The 14658-nt window shown below is 41.2% G+C and overlaps 1 protein-coding gene across 12 annotated transcripts in view; it reads left to right on the plus strand.

Annotated features, from left to right (window-relative positions):
- The window catches only part of caska (calcium/calmodulin-dependent serine protein kinase a), a 406103-nt gene that overhangs the window by 119567 nt on the left and 271878 nt on the right, over window positions 1-14658 (plus strand). The gene's annotated exons all lie outside the window — the stretch shown is intronic.

Below are 14658 nucleotides of genomic sequence, written 5' to 3' on the forward strand. Positions count from 1 at the left end.
CTGCTCAAACATCCAGCTGCTCAAACATCCAGCTGCTCAAACATCCACCTGACATTTGATAAGTTGAAGACTGTCTTTTTTTTTTTCTTCCAAGAGTCATACCCATGCTGACCCCACACATGCACTAACAGCCTAACCTTCCATTCCACCCACCTACTATGCATTGTTTAATATGTTTAAATATCAAATTACTTAATTTTATTAACAATATTGCACAATGCCATAACTGAGTGATATCTGCAGAGTGTGATATACTACTACTGTTTTTAGCATATTATTTGTACTTTTACTTTTGCTTGTGTATTGCTGCACTGTGAGAGGAGTTGCCTTAATCTCATTGTACATGGGTATATTGACAATAAAAGGCATTCATTCATTCTTTAGCTCATATCACTCTGTCAGCCAGTAAAAGGTGCTGGGGAGCTGTCCCATTCTGTTTTGATAGTTTTACTTTTAACAGATCCTTCTTTCACATTTGATGGTTTTTCATTTATTTAGATGCTCCCAAACACACTTGAAGTTTCCAAGTTCAGTTTTTAGTTATTTTTTGCTGTTTTAAAGTTGTACCACTGTGGCAGGTCATTATAAAGTCATGTCTCAAGCACTGACAGTGACCGTTCAAAAAAGAATACTGCTGCCCCTACTATTGTTGACATTTATGACATGGCTACACAGAAATACAGTTTTTCCATAATGATCTTTTTAATTGTTTCTATAAAAAAATTATTGTAAACACAGGGTCATTTCTAGAAATGTTAACAAAAGTAGAACTCCTTTGTCAGATAATTCTTCAATGGACTGTGAGTTGTTCCAAGTACATGGACGTGATGTTTGTTTTTCAGTCCCTGTTTGTAGAATTGTTGCCTCTCATTGAAAAGACTGCTGGACTGAATCCTGACCAGGGGCCTTTCTGGGTGGAGTTTTCATGTTTTCTTCATTCATGCATTTGTTTTCTCTGTGTATTCTGGTTTCCTCCCACAGACCAAAAACATGTTAGGCTGACTGGCAACTAAATTGTCCATATAATTGTCCTGAAATATGGATGAGAAAACTTTTGTTTATTCACAAACTCCCTTCTCATCTCAGTTAACTCTGCATTTTAGCTAAGGTTCTACTAATAAACTCTCAAATCAAAAAGTATTTGGACTCATTTAACATCTTACCTCCCCATCAATCTGTTTTCAGGAAACAACACAGCACAGTGACTGTTTGGCTGAAGGTTTTTAATGACAGTGTTGAAGCACTGGATGCTAAGGATTATTGTGCTGCACTTTACTTAGATCTGTCTAAAGCTTTTGACACTGTGGATCATAACATCTTGTGTCATAAGGTCTCAGAAATTGGTTTCTCAGATCACACCATTGGCTGGTTCTCTAACTATCTCTCAGACCGGAGGCAATGTGTTCAACATAATGGTACTTCTTACAGTTATTTAACGGTCAATAATGGTGTACCACAAGGCTCAGTCTTAGGACCGACCCTCTTTACAATCTACACAGGTAATGTAGGTCAGACCATCCCTGATGCATCCTATGTCGATGACACAGTTGTTTATTGTCGAGCTAAAACAGTTGATAAGGCTTTCCAGCTTTTGAAATTTGCTTTTTACATAATCCAGTCGGATTTGTTCCATCTTAAACTTGTCCTAAACACTGACAAAACCAAAGAGATGCTGTTTTCAAACAGGTAGTCAGTCCCAGCGGTTCTTCCTCCGATTTTATCCTCGAATAGTGCCCCTATTGAGTTTGGCGATTTCGACAAATATTTAGGAATCTTGGTCGATTTACATCTCTCTCTTAAGCCACGTGAAAAACTTGGTAAGGAAACTGAAAGTTAAATTTTTTTTTTTTTTTTCAGAAACAGATCCTGTCTAAGTCTGAATGCTAGTAAACACCTTGCAACTCTGTCATTCCCTCTATTGACTACAGTGACATTATTTACATGAGTACCCCTACAAGCACCCTGTAGATGCTGGATGCTGTCTGTCACAGTGCGCTAAGATTCATAACTGGCTGTAACTACCGTACCCACCATTGCACCCTGTATTCACTGGTTAACTGGACATCATTAACTTCATGTATACTCTCACTGGTACATTTTCATCTTTAAATCACTTCTTGGTCTGCTGCCTTCATACATCTCCTCCTACATGTCACTGTGTGAGTGCAGCTACAGCGTGCGCTCTCAGGACATTATTACATGCAGTGTTCCCTCTTTGAGAACTGAACTAGGCAAAAGAGCCTTCTCCTACTCCACTCCTGTGTGATAGATGAAGCATTTGTCCATGGTTACGCATGACCCAGGAGAAATTTGATAGTCTCCAAGGCCGTCGGGAGTCAGATTTAGATAAGCTTGATTCTTGTTTTTCTTCAGGCAGAGATTACTTTTTTCCAGCCTTGAGTCCATCTGGGCATTCTGGTTCCAAAAATGCCTAATTGTGGGATTCCATTCCACTGATCCATGCTATGAGTCTCCTTCAAGGTCGAACCCACCACGCTAACGAGTCCCAGAAGCCGCAGGTGGCCTGCAATTCTCATAAATCGCCTCCACCTTATGGTTAAGCTTGAAAACCAGATTATTTAAAGTTCCTACTGCACGGATCAAACCTTCACACTGACTTGGAAGCTTTTCTATGGCCGAAACTGCTCCTGCTGTCTTCTTCAAAAGTCGATAAAACAGAGCCCCGCCAATGCCAAAAAGCAGAGTCCCTGCTATCATAATTCCAAATATGTAAACGTCTTCAACATCCTCCTGAGACAGGACTGAGAGGCACATCAACTGCCACACTCCCCACAAATCCATGACGTACCCCACAGCATGATTGGTCAGGGGGCGTATTCATTGGTGGAGGGCGGAGATTCAGTCTTCCACCGGAAATCACAATCCACCATTTTCTTTTTCACCCGCATAACAGACAACAAGAAATCGGAGGAGCATATTTTGGAATATTTTATAAGGTAAAACAAATAATCATGGCACAACCGTGGTCGAATGCTGAAGTTCAGGCATTTCTCTGTTTGGTGGCCGATGAACAAGTGCAGCGCGAGCTAGATGGAACGAAACGAAATGAAAAGATTTTTCAAGAGGTGTCTGCGCAGATGGCAGTGCAGGGCTTCCATCGCACACCAAAGCAAAGAGGAAAGCTTAAAAAACTAATAGTTGATGGTGAGTGTATTTTATTTACTTTAAGCATATTTCCTTTTCCTCATGCAACCGTTTCTTTGCGTTTTCTGAAAGTACTCTGAACAAACGAGGCTGACGCGGTTACGTCGTCATTAGTTAGCATCATTGCTAACTGTACTCTGTTGCTGTTTTTCCACTCTTATTTTGATGCAGAAAGTCCCACTGAACATGAAGGTTCGCCAGATTCTGCTTTTGACTGTCCAATCCTCCCCGCTTCTGACCCTTCCCGACCACAACAGCTCCGAGTACATGCACGCCACCGGGCACATCTACGCCACCGGGCACATGCACGCCACCGGGCAACACGCAGCAGAGCGGCACCGAACAGCACCCGTTACTAGGTAAGAAGCAACAATCGTGTTTAACATCACATTGATCATGTTGATATGAATGTTGTTTAGTTTTTGTTGTAAAACACCTTGCATGTATTCAAACTACTTGTTTATTCAGTTGTAATGGATAAATGTTAAATTTAGTTATTCATTTATTACTTAAACTTTCATTTATGAAGTTTATTATTGAAATTATACAGGGTGTAGTGATTTTTGTTCAGATTAACGATGCTCTGTTCTTTTTCTAAATTAGCACAAACCGTTGTAAATGACTACATGTAGTTTATTTATGCCCACCTGCTTACTATCATTAAAGTACTAGACTGCTTTATGAACAGAATCATTTCTGATCTTGTAAACCTTTTGAAATTAGCAGGAACTTTAATGTAAATAATTTATTTAAAAACTCTACCTGTACTTCATCATCTAACAGCCATTTTCTTGTGTGTTATTCCTAGGCAATAGAAAGCGCAGATCAACAAGTGCAGCAGAGAGTTTTGTTTCTGCACATACAGAACAAGAGGAGATGAACCGGAAGCAGAGAGAGGAACACTTCCATTTTATTTGTGAGGATGCCAAAAAAGCAAGGCAAGAAGAAGCTGCAGCAGCGAGGAAGCAGGAGAAGGCAATTAGGAGGGAGGAGATGGCCTTGAGGAGAGAGGAAGCAGATGTTCGCAGAGAGGAAGCAGCACAGCGAAGGCAGGAGGCTGAACAGAGTGCTGCTTTCAGTCAGGCACTCGGGGTGCTGGAATCCATTGCCCGTTCCATGGCAAACAGACATGTTTAAAAATATTTAGAGTAGATCATAGTTGATCTATAGAAATGTAGATCCTGCAAGGTAAGCCCACAAATAGCCAAACGTAGCTTGTTAAGTTTGCATATATAATTAGTGTATAATTGTTTTTTTTTGTACAGGTCTTTATTTCTAATAAAAGAAACATTTTCAAGTCTTGAGCTTCCATCTGATCATCAAAAGTGAAGTGCTTACAGTGTTTTTTACGTCAATAGTGTAGGATAAGTGAAGTAATTGTTTTTTACCTGTAACAATGCTGGTGAAGATTCTCAGTTATCCTTGACACGGCAAATCCCCCCCAAAACAGATAAAAACAAAACCACAGGACTTTTTTTAAAACTCCAAAAAGTCCAGTATTTTTATTTATGTATTTTTTTTGGTTTTATCTGTAATGAGTACTGAAAAACGTAACCATAATACAGAATGTCCATGTGTTGTAAATCAACATTGCAGTGGAGTTAAAAAGGTGTAGGACTTGTGTAGTCTACGTTTACAATCATCCTCATTCAGGAGGTTTTCAGTCATTGCATGTCAAACACCTCGGCCATGATGTCCATCTTGTGGATCCAGCAGCTTCTGCATCTTTTTCACCCAAGGTCAAAAATTCTCTCCACGACTTTCACTGTGGTACAAAAGAGCACTAACTTAATATTACTTAACAGCACTTCAATCATGAAGATAATTTGCGACAGCTTAATTTAAAGAGCTGCGTGGTAAACATAAGCTCTGAAAGAGTTGTTAAATGTCAAATCAAATGTAGGTTATTATGTAATGTACGTAATATATATATATATATATATATATATATATATATATATGTATATATATATACACATACATACATACATATATACAAATCAAATTACAAAAAGACTATTGATCCCAGAGGGAAATTAAATGTAACTCATCATCCTGGTTTCATTAAAGAGTTGTTCTAGATGCTGATGCTGTGGGCAGGAAGGATCTCTTGTAGTGGTCTGTCTTACAAGGGATCTGAAGAAGTCTCTGGCTGAAGACATATATATATATATATATATATATAAATATCAAAATAGATGAATGTATATATGCATAAACAAATATAAAGTTCTTGTTGTAGGTTTTGGTTCTTTGTTAAAAACAAAAATTAAAGAGGTTACAGTTTTTCTAAAACTACAGCCACTAAAAAACGCAGCATATGTGATAGAAGCACAGCAGCAGTGTTTGTTTTGCCATTTTTACACGAACCTGGTAATAAGGCATGTCTGTACATTAAACAAACAAGAATAATTATTAATCCATGTTTATTTTCAAATCAACACTTTAACGTTCACTTGTATCTAAGGAAGGCTGGGGAGGTAAAAAAGATTAAGGGGTGGAATTAGGATAAGTTACAGCTCATGAGGTACTCCATCAGAGCATCTCTGACACCTCGGCCCTGCTCTCCATCTTGTGGGACAGAGACCAGGACGGGCTGTGCGGCTGGTTCTGCTCCAAGTTCACGGAGGTCATCCATTTTGGTTGTGTGTTGTTTTCCAGCTCTTCTTCTAATACATGTTAGTGGTGCTTAGAAAAGAGCTTAATGTAGCACTACCGCCACCAGCTGGTAAGGTGCGTTGATATTAATAATCCGCCCACTAGAGGTGAACAATCCGCCCACTAAACGAGAACTATAGGCAAAGTGGAGACACAAAAATAGAGGTCCCACTAGAACCGGACACAACAGGCTACAACAAGAACCAGACCTGTGGATACCAGGCATAAGGGTGCATTCACACCAGCCCTGTTTAGTCCGCTTGAATCGAACTCCAGCTCATTTTCCTAGGAAGTCCGGTTCGTTTGGGGAGGTGTGAACGCACCATCGAACTCTGTCACAGAACAAAAAGGCGAACTCTGGCCCGGGCTAAAACCTAGGTCTCGGTCCGGTAGAAGAGAACTCCAGCGCGGTTTGAGTACAGTGTGGATGTAAACAGACCGGGCCCCGCTCCACAAGCAAGAAGTGGAGTACAGTGCAGGACAAACAAACACGCATTTCTCTTACCTTATATGGAGCTGTCAGCTGCCTTGTGTGAAAAACAACATTCTCCATGATCTTACCATACCATACCATACCATACCATCCATCCATCCATCCATTATCTTTACCCGCTTATTCCATTTTGGGTCACGGGGGTCGCTGGTGCCCATGTCCAGCAATCACTGTGCAGGGGCGGGGTACACCCTGGACGGGTCGCAAGTCCATCACAGGGCCACATAGAGACAAACGAGACAAACAACCATTCACTCTCTCACTCACACCTAGGGCCAATTTAGAGTTACCAATCAGTCTAACATGCATGTTTTTGGTCTGTGGGAGGAAACCGGAGTACCCGGAGAAAACCCACGCATGCACGGAGAGAACATGCAAACTCCACCCAGAAAGGCTCCTGGACCGGGGTTTGAACCAAGGACCTGCTCACTGAGAGGCAGCAGCTCTACCAGTTGCGCCACCATGGTGCCCTCATACCATACCATACCACTTTATTTATAAAGCACTTAAAACAGCTACAAAGCCAACCAAAGTGCTGTAAATCTTCTGCCTCATCTTCTGCTCATGCTGAGTCCATTTTTGAAAAATGACAAAATATAACTCCTAAAACTGCTAAAACTTGATGCCACTCCTTTGTTGTTTTTATTTCCAGAAGAAGAAGTGTCTTCAGAGGTTTTTGTGTCATTTCTTTCAGTAGTTTTTGGTGCAACGCCACCACAGGCGAGTGGGGGAACAAATTGGCTCGACTGCACACTGCAGTGTGAATTCAAACGCACCAGCTCAAATGTCAACAAAATGTTATGAATATTGGTCCCCAACCAAACCGAGTCTACCGGACTATCAGGTGTGAAAACAACCTAAGCCTGAAAAGGCTGCTGAGTTTACTCCAGACCAAACATACCTGGCCTTTGTCCACCATCTCCCTTGGGCTAAAGAGGTGATGGAGGGGAGGAATGAGGGGACAAAGGGAAGAGAGGAAGAACAAGGAATGATAGTTCACTACAATGAGGGAAAAACGGAGGCCCTGCTTACACAAGAATGATATCTAGAAACATCAGTGTTTATTTTCTCTAATGTGTATTGTAGTAAATCAGCATAAAAGAAAACATTTAAATAAATCTGCTGTAGTTTACATTTCAGGCAGAGTAGTAAATGACAAAATATCATACTGTCGCTTTTGACATTATGTATTTTGACCCAAACTATGATATGCTCTGAGTAAGGTGTGCTTTCTTGGAGAACAGAGGTTGTAAGATGAGGTGTGTTTTGGGATTTGTGATCATTTGCACACAAATAAAAAGTGTAGTTATTGTATATCTGACAACACTGATGCTAGGCTTTAAGAAGATGCACATTCAGTTTCATTAGAAACAAAGCAATTCAAAAAGGATGAATACAGAAATGTTTGTTTGGGCCGAGGATGAGATTGAGCTGCTTCGACACATTGAAGAGGGTGAGCAGCACAAACAGACCTTTGAAATCAACTTTTGGTTACTGTTGTTCTGCTACTCACGCAGGGGCAGAACATCTGTTAAATGCAGCTGTGGGTAGCACACAGTAATATCACAACTCTGTGGGAGGTTTCCCAAAAACCTTCACTTTGAGACCTACATTCAGAAATCTTTGGTTTCAGAGGAAACACGCGTTGTTGTTGTGTACACCAGTGACTGGACCGCAGGAGAAAACCTATTGTTTCACTCAAATTCTGTGTTGTGTGAACAGGACCTGAGAGGAATGCAGTGAAGAAGTTGTGGCTTCTCTGCTAATAGGCAGGTTTATCACAGTTCGTGTATTAACCAAGTACAGTATATTTACAAAGCAATGAATGTTGTTTGATTAATTCAGTCCTTTTCTTCAGAATTCACATCTCACTTGGCTGACTGGGCTGTGTTTGTTTTAAACAGAAATGTTTAAAAGGCGTTGTGGGTAAAGAGCTTGTGTTTCAACGAAGATGTTCAGACAATGAAAATATTTATGTTACATTTATAGAATTGCATTTATCTGCATGCTGATATTTAATAAATAAACACTTTTATCTTTGTCAGAAATGCAGCATGCCGCTCAAAATGTTGAAATGCTCTTTTCAAATGTCAGCAGCAAATGAATGCTGGGTGGTTTGCTATTTTCACAATCAATGATTTTATATAGAAAACAACCATTGATACAAGTCATTCATTAAGTACTGCTTGTTTGGAGGTTGGGTCATAGGGACAGCAGCTTGAAAAGGAAGGCCCCATCATCTCTTTCCACAGCCACCTCTTCCAGCTCTTTCAGGAGGATTCCAAGGTGTTCCCAGGTCAACCAAGAGACAGTCTTTCCATCACATCTTGGGTCTTCCTCAGGATCTCCTCCCTGTTGGACAGGCTGGAACATCTTCCTAGGGAGACATCCAAGGGACATCCTTACCAAATGCCCAAATCACCTCTACTGGCTCCTCACAACACTGAGGAGCAGCAGCTCTACTCTGAGTCTCTCCATAACAAAACTTCTCACCCTTATCTTCAAGGGAGAGCCTACCATGCAGAAAAAAAACAATTTTTCTACCTGTATCTAAGATCTCGTTATTTCTGTCAAAAGTTTGTGACCATAGAGGACAAGATGGCGGCTGTGGGTTAGGCTGTATTTAGTTTAGGCTCCTGCCAGTACTGCCTGAAAACTGTCTTTCGTGAAGATATTCTTACTACCTTTGCATTGGATGCTCCAGTATTCAACGTTGTTGTGTGATTGTCTTGGCAAAGCTGAAGAATGGTGACAAAATTTAAGAAATATAAGTATACGGGATCCATAGCCACTGGGCCCGACACCGCCTCGGGCCAAAGTACTTCTAAAGTGGGGGACTAAGCTCCGCCCCTACTTGGTCCTAGAGAGATGGACATGTCGGCCTGTGTCGGACATTCTGGCTTCAGTAAAAGCAGAATTTTCACCGGTAATTAAGGGGCCGTTTACGCGGTCAGTATAATAACTACGGTCAAAATAATAACCTCCACCTGGTCGGATGAGGTTGTGGCTTTGTGCAGCACTGTGATGAAACATTTTGAGTGAATCTGCACCTTTCTCTGCGGTTCTGCTGATCATTTACACGACACCAGTGCCCCCCCTCTTTGAATCCGTAGGTTTCTGAACCCACCTTCCAGAGTTGAGGTTTTCAGTTGACCCCCGCTGATAATGTAAACATCTCCCACTGAGGCTTTGTGTTAAAGCACATGCGCACACGCACGTGCGGACAGACGCTATATTTCTATCAACATGGCGGCGGACACACTGCTTTCTGAACCTCGACTGATGGAATATATTTTTAATCTCGTAGTTAATCTACATCAGATTCCAGGTGCTGTGACCGACATCTGTGTTGGAAGAGACACAGACAGATCCAGTTCTAATGTCGCTGTTTATAGAATGAGGCACACGCACACGTCGCGCTGCACTATAACATCTAAATGTGCTAAATAATAACAGTTTAATAATAATAAACAGTATTTATCTTAGGTTTGAGCTATATAATGAAGCAATCTGGACATTATGTAATTCATATTATGTGATTAAAATGATGCTAAACATATTGCATGTTATTAAAGTTGAAAATGAAGAAATCAGGTTTAGTTTTTATTTTATTTATTTATTCAACACCACAAACTGTGTCACACAATTCCCACAAATTCACAAATTTGTGAATTCACAAATTCACAAATTCCCTGGTACAGGTGTATTCGCTGATCTTTTGAGTGATCATTGTGTGACAGCGGCTTTAAGAAATAGTAAACTTCCACCTTCTAAGCCCAGATTAATTCAAAAAAGGGATCTGAAACATTTCTGTGAACAGTCATTCCTCTGGGATCTGTCTCACTTTGACTGGCATCGTATTCTGTTAACTGATGACGTGAACTCTGCTTGGAACTATTTCCATAATAATTTCATTTATTTCCTGAACTTACATGCTCCTTTTCGTCAGTTCAGAATAAAGGGACGAGACAGCCCCTGGTTTACTCCAGAGCTAGCTGACCTCCTGCACAGGAGAGATCATCTTTGGGCTGCAGCGAGAAAATCTGGCTCAGACACTGATTGGTTGAGTTTTCGACAGATGAGGAATAAATGCACAACTGCTGTCAAAGCAGCAAAACGAAACTATTTCTTATCTCAGACTTCCAAAAATCTAAATGACCCTAACAGATTCTGGAAAACAATTAAATCTCTCTCAGGCACCCCCCAATCATCTGACCTCCCATCACAACTTCTCGTTAACTCTGTTCCTGTGTCAAATAAGCACGAGATCCTGAACTGTCTCAACAAACATTTTGTTGCTTCTGGTTCTTTATTTGACACAGTTACTAATGGAAGATCAGCCACTTCCCTTAATAACCAAACTTCTACAAATCAAATCCCTCCTACAAGTCAATCCTCAGTTAATCACAGCTTCTCTTTTTCTCCATTCTCAGTCAGTGAGGTCAATAAACTGTTAAAAGATCTTGATCCTAAAAAATCTGCAGGTCCAGATGAACTTCCACCTTATTTCTTAAGGCTGGCTGCTCATATCCTCACAGTCCCTGTGACCCACATCTTCAATCTCTCCATAAGACAAAACTCCATCCCAGACACTTGGAAAACAGCCTTTGTTCTTCCTTTGCTGAAGGGAGGAGACCCCACCTCAATGAACAACTATCGACCAATCTCTAAACTCTGCATTTTAGCCAAGGTTCTAGAAAAACTGATAAACTCTCAAATCAAAAATTACCTGGACTCATTTAACATCTTACCTCCACATCAATCTGGTTTCAGGAAACAACACAGCACAACCACTGCTTCACTGAAGGTTCTTAATGACGTTGTTGAAGCACTGGATGCTAAAGATTATTGTGCTGCACTTTTCTTAGACCTGTCTAAAGCTTTTGACACTGTGGATCAGAACATCTTGTGTCATAAACTCTCAGAAATCGGTTTCTCAGATCACACCATTGGTTGGTTCTCTAACTATCTTTCAGACCGGAGGCAATGTGTTCAACATAATGGTACTTCCTCCAGTTATTTAACAGTCAACAATGGTGTACCACAAGGCTCAGTCTTAGGACCCACCCTCTTTACAATCTACATACATAATGTAGGTAAAACCATCCCTGATGCATCCATACATTTCTATGCTGATGACACAGTTGTTTATTGTCGAGCTAAAACTGTTGCTAAGGCTTTTCAGCTTCTGAAATCTGCATTTAACTACATCCAGACAGATTTGTTTCACCTCAAACTTGTCCTAAATGCCGAAAAAACCAAAGGGATGCTTTTTTCAAATAGGAAGTTGGTCCCAGCAGTTCTTCCTCCGATTTTATCCTCAAATGGTGTCCCCATTGAGTTTGTTGATTCCTATAAATATTTGGGTATCTTGGTCGACTCACATCTTTCTTTTAAGCTCCATGTGGAAAACTTGGTAAAGAAACTGAAAATTAAACTGGGTTTCTTTTTCAGAAACAGATCCTGTCTAACCCTGAATGCTAGAAAACGCCTTGTATCTGTGACTTTCCTTTCCTCAATTGATTTTGGTGATATTATTTACATGAACGCTCCTACAAGAACCCTGCAGATGTTGGATGCTGTCTATCATGGTGCACTAAGATTCATAACTGGCTGTGATTATCGTACCCACCACTGCACCCTGTATTCATTGGTTAACTGGACATCATTAACTTCACGCAGACTCTCCCACTGGTACATTTTCATCTTTAAATCACTTCTTGGTCTGTTGCCTTCATACATCTCCTCCTACATGTCTCTGCGTGAGTGCAGCTACGGAGTGCGCTCTCAGGACATTATTACCTGCAGTGTTCCCTCAGTGAGGACTGAACTAGGCAAAAGGGCCTTCTCCTACTCCGCTCCTGTTTCCTGGAATATCTTACAAAAAGAATTGAAGCTCTCGACCTTGACCTCTCTAAGTGGCTTTAAGAATCTGTTGGACTCCTGGCAGGGTCCAATGCTGACATGTTCCTGTTTTTAGTTTTATACATTTGTCTTGGAATCTAGCAGTTTTTTTGGTTTTGTTACCTTTTTCCTTTTAGCCATCCTATTTGTTAAAAAAAAAAAAAAAAAACTGTAGTATGAGTTTTTATAACTGCTTATTGTTGTTGCTGTTGTCCATTGTTGTCATCTTTCTTTGTTGAAATCAGGTCTCTCTTGTAAATGAGTCCTCGAGGCTCAATGGGATTTACCTGTATAAATAAAGGTTGATTGATAATTAAACTGAACACACTATTAAAAACAAGTTAACTGTAAACTGCATTAATGAACTGGACTCTTGTTTTCATCCTGGAATCTGGTCCCACGTTGTTCATCTGCCTCGTTCAGGCTGTCACTCCTTTGATTAATGCAGCTTAAAACATTGAATGGATTGAATAAAAGAACTGAGGGGAATTTTAAATAAATAGTTCATCCAACATCTCTCTCTTCGACGTCCTCCTGCACTGCACCTGGGCCGAGCCTCGTTCAGAACCGGTCCGCCTGGTGGGAGACAGCTCCTTCTTCTTTCAAAAAAAAAATTTAAAACTCAGTTGGTTGTTGTGTGGTCGAAGTAAACACAAGCAAACATTTACCTGCAGTAAATCAGCTACTGATTATCACGGAGTAAAGTCCGACATCGTCGACTCGTTTCTGGTCCACTCAGCGACCGGTGTGGAGCTGTTAGACGAAGCGGTCCCGCTTGGTGTCAGTTCTGTCGACTCTTATCCATCCAAAATCCAGCTTTAACTTGTTATTAAGTTGTTGTAAATGGTAAATGGACTGTATTTATATAGCGCTTTTCTATCTTATTTCAAGATACTCAAAGCGCTTTACACTACAATCTGTGCCTCATTTACCCATCCACACAGCACTCTATTAGATCTCTACAAAGCTAATTGAACAAATCATTCTAATGAGACCAATCAGAGTTTTAGATCACATTCACACTGATGGGACACACATCAGAGGCTATGAGGGGTTCAGTGTCTTGCCCAGGGACACTTTGGCATGTGACTGCTGGTGGATTTGAACCCCCAACTCTCGCATTAGAGGACAACTGCTCTAACCACTCAGTCACAGCCGCCCCGTTAGCTGAGCTTTTAGCCCAGAAGAAAGGAGTGTGTCGAGACAGCACGCATGCGCATTAGGTGAAGGTACAAAATTCATAGCGCCATATAATGACCCGGCATGAAAACTACAGCGGGTTCGGGAGGGCGGGAGGGACTCCTCCGGATGCATGTAAACACAAAATCCCACTGTGTCAATGCAGATCTTTTCCTCTAACTAACATACGAAAAAAATTACGTTTCCCCCCATCGTGTCGGTGTAAATAGGGCCTAAATGAAAAATGAAAGCTGTCCTCTCAGAGGATCTCGTCTTTAATAAGGGTGAACTTCAAGCAGTGATAGTGACTTAACAGCACCATGGCATTCAGAACAGAAATGGACTAGGTGAAACTGAGCGTTTAATATGTTGAAGACAGACTGTCCACCTGGTCGGATGAGGTTGCAGCTTTGTGCAACACTGTGATAAAACTGAAAGACGCGATAAATCGGTTGAAAAAGAAATGCAACGACTTGGAAGGATGGATGAGAAGGTGCAATGTGAGGATCCTAGGCGTCCCGGAGATACCGGAATCAAGCTTCATCACAGTGGTCACTAATCTTCTCACGGAGGTCCTGCAACTGGACAAGATGTCGCAGATTGACTGCTTGCACCAGACGCTGGGCAGGAGGAAGTCAGGTGATAAGCCGAGGGTTATTGTAGCTAAACTGCACTACTACCAAGACTGTATGGAAATATTATAGTGCGTGCGCAGTCGCAGCCCGCTCTGCTTCAAGGATTCATCGATCATCATTACAGCAGATTACGCAATGAGTGTGGCCAAGGTTCGGGCGGCGGTGAAGAGGCTTCTTCGCGGCTGGCAAGATGTTTGCTATGGGCTACTTTTTCCTGCATGGCTTTGCATCACTCACGGTGAGGTCGGTAAGGAGTTTGTGGACCCGAATAAAGCCATGGTCTATATTAAAAAGAAAATCATCTCCACAACGAGTAGCGAGGACAGGAAACAAATGTAGGGCTTGGTTCCCTGAATCAGCATTCTTTTCAAGTTAGATTGGCCTACACCAATTGCTTACTTGTCCCACTTCATATTTTGTTGTGGCTTTGAATGTCTTAGGCATTGTTCTAGGGGGACTTTTTTTCAGGTTCACGTTTGACTAAATATTTGGTTGTTTGGGCCTTTGATCGGGTTATGGCCTACATTTAATTTCTATTGGAAGGTGTCTGTGTGGCATCAGCACTCTGAATTGAGGATGTAGTGGACTAAGCCTGATGTCAAAACTGACCAGATGGACAGAAAC

The sequence above is a fragment of the Nematolebias whitei genome, chromosome 13 (genome assembly GCF_014905685.2).
Source record: "Nematolebias whitei isolate Nwh7 chromosome 13, NemWhi1, whole genome shotgun sequence".
NCBI classification, from domain to species: Eukaryota; Metazoa; Chordata; class Actinopteri; order Cyprinodontiformes; family Rivulidae; genus Nematolebias; species Nematolebias whitei.